Consider the following 3,350-nt stretch of genomic DNA (forward strand, 5'->3'; position numbering starts at 1 on the left):
TTCTGTACTTGTTTGCTGCCTACTGAGCTGTGCAGAGAACTGGCCATTGGGATTCCTACCTTCTGCTTCAGGGCCTTCTCTTCCCTTATGGCTGAAGCATAGATGACCAATTTCCCCAAGGGAAATTTGCTCTTTTTATGCTTCTTTCAGAAATATTGTCCCTCAGTTTCTGTAGTGCAAAGCTCTTGGAGATCCTTACAGGATAAAATATGCTGACTGTGCTAGTAAAACTTTCCTGATTTCATCAGTATTATTTTATTTGTTTTTCTAGGTGAATGCAGATGTTTTCAATTTCCTATTTTTGATAATATCCTACACTCATATGGTTGGCTTCCTTTGTCCAAAAGGAACATTCCTGTTTTACAAGGGCAGCAGAGGTCTCAGAGGCCTTTGAGAAATTGGTTTATATTTCATTTATATTTGCCTCCATGTGAGGGAACACTCCACTTTTCAAATGACATACAGGCCTGTGAATTCACTCTGACTGACCTAACTTGAATCCTTAATAGTCTTTTAGGAGGCATGTTTTATAGAACTCGCAGAACCAGTTGTTAGGTGTCATTTCCTGTATATTCCTTAAAAAAAACCCCCCCACACACAAAAAAACCCCAACCCACAACCCAAACCAGAAAGAGACCTAGGAGAAGAATAAGAAGTAGGTAAAGCAACTTGAAAGGCATGCTTGAAGTTTTTCCAAGTGATTATGTCCACCTGCCCTTTTGTCTGTTCTCAGAATCAACCCCCTATGACCAACCCAATCTATGCCCAAACAGCAGATCCTCCTCAAGGGAAATTTCTGCCCATGACAAGGGATAGGTGACATGACAGAAACATCATTATATAAACAAGTCCCAGCCTTGCTCCTTACTGTATTGTCAGTAAGCCTGAACTGTGGCATCACCTGCTCTCAGAAAAGTTGTGAATTTCAAAACCAGCTATCCTTTCTTGGTGCTGTGAGTTTGCTGCCTTGATTTTCTAAAGAGCCCAATTAAATTAACAGAATTCAAAATGAGTTCAGTAGGTACTCCCCAGAAGAAAGTGAACCTACTACTAGGGAGTTCCTGCACCATTTATCAATGAGAGAGGATAAGATGAGATAAGATTAGATGAGCCAATGTGATGAAAAACAAGAGGTGACAAGTAACATTAGAGAATTGGTACTATGTCACAAAAACAAATTTGTGCTGCCTTCTTTTTTCAATAAGTAAAAATAATTTGCATACAATCTGTCTTCACATACCAATTAAAGAGGGAGAGACTATACAAGCTATTTCATTTCTACACCTATCTTTCTTGGCCAGCTGGAACAGAAGTTTCCAAGTAATTGAAATTGTTAATGAAAGGTATAGCAAGCATGTTAACACATGTCTGTACTTTTCATATTCTCTCTAGGAGGAAAACAAAAATTAAATCACCATCAGCCAGTTCAGTCCCATGGATACAGGTCATCTTGCTATAAACAAAGCTTATTAACTGGACATTTTCATGTAAGTAGAACCTCAAGTTTTTTTTTCCTGTGGAGGTGATACCCCCCTTTAGGTATTTTTTTTAAACTTCAAGTTCCTTTCCTTCTGCGTGTATCTAATCCTTTCTCCTGTATCCTAGAGGCTCCCATGTCATGGCTAACATTCTTTCAGAAAACTCCAACAGGAGCTGCACAGGCATTCTTTTAGGAGCCAATCAGCACCACTCCCAAATTAACCAGACAGATGTTTGTTTAATTTCGCAAGACATTTTCTTTCCCCAAAGTGAGAAGAGCTACCTCAGTGAATTCCCAGCCATGACACTCTATGTTTTTAAGGCATCTTCTATGGCAGAGGAATATGTTCTCCTAAACTAGGGTTAAAACATACTGATACATTTAACAAAGCAGTCAGGTTGTTGAACAATATGTAACTAGGTATCTTTTAAATATTCACTATACTTACCTCAGAAAGGCCCTAATCTGTTCTACCTGACTATAGTGTAAAATCAAGGTAAGTGAAAAGAGAAAAACTACAATTTAGAGGTGGTTGTAACTAAATCTGTAGACTTTTTCAATACTCTTGTGTTTGGAAACATTCCGTGGAAGTGCAATGTTTTACTCAATAATTTTTACTGTTATTGTTGTAGTAGTTTGGTTATTAAACCAATACAGTGAGAAATCATCTTTTCTTTAAGTAGGCATAAGGAAAGCTTCTATATTGACAGTGGACTTCTGCTCCCTAGGAGCAGTACACATGAATCCCCATGCCAAGTTGTGAGTCTCTGAATTTTGTATAGTTCCTAGGTTAATTCAGATTATGGCTTTTCTGAGGACCTGGGGACTGTAACTGTTGGTCTGAACCCTCATCAGGGGCTTTGCTATCTTGTAGAGCTGAGGCTTTGTGTGCAGCCTATTTAAGCTCTCCAGGAGCTGGCCTCCAAGGCCAGCTTTGCCAATCCAGCCCTTATCTGCCCTGGTAAGTACCATGGGCCAGAAGTTGTAGGACATTCCCTCCTCCTGCTAAGTAACATCAGCTCAGCTGATGCAGTGACAGCACCAGGGAGGAATTTTCTGCTACAAGGATTGAGTGTAGACAAAGGCTGCCTAATTTGCTCTTTGTGTAACCCACATCCTGTGGGACTCATGCACATCCCTGTACTTTCTACGCTGTACAAGGGAGCGTGCATCCTGAGGACAACGTGTTGTGTCTTGCTCACTCTGCTGATGAGACTGTGAGAGACATGCCAGAAGTGAATTAAATAGGTCTTCACTTAATTATATGTAATTTTGTTAATTGTCTATCTGCTGCTGTCCCTCGCTGGCATTATGAAAGGGTGCAAGTCACCGCTGTAGCTAGATTGCCTGCCCCAGCTTTTCCTGGGCTCGTTCCCTCGCAGCTCTGGATACCCCTGGCAGGCCATGGCCCCACCAGTGTTCCCGCTGAGGGTCGCAGTAGCTCCCGTTCGCTTTTTTTGTTCACTCCTTGCGTGTGCAGTACCGAGGCGCGTCCCTCTGCAGGGCCAGAGCCCCGGCCCGGTCCTGCACAGACAGCGGTGCACTTCGGAAGCACCGACAGCCGCTGGCACCTCTGCCCGCCCCGGCACTGCTCTGGGGGGCAGGGTCGCACCTCAGCCTCTTCCCCTAGCAGCAGCCTGGCTGTTGAGCAGAGGTGCCCCCTCCTCCTCCTCCTCGGGCTGCCGGGGGAAGGTCTCGGAACGCATTCATTCCGTACGTGCATGCGATTAACCCCTTAGTGCCTGTCCGGCAGCCCCCGTGCCCCGCCTTCCCCTGCCGCCTGATGCGCTCGACTCCGCCACCCTCCTGCTGTAGAACCGATTGATTTCCACGGGCGGGGACGGCTCCAGCCCGGGGCCGGCGTCACACA

The sequence above is a fragment of the Geospiza fortis genome, unplaced genomic scaffold, assembly GCF_000277835.1.
Source record: "Geospiza fortis unplaced genomic scaffold, GeoFor_1.0 scaffold317, whole genome shotgun sequence".
NCBI lineage: Eukaryota > Metazoa > Chordata > Aves > Passeriformes > Thraupidae > Geospiza > Geospiza fortis.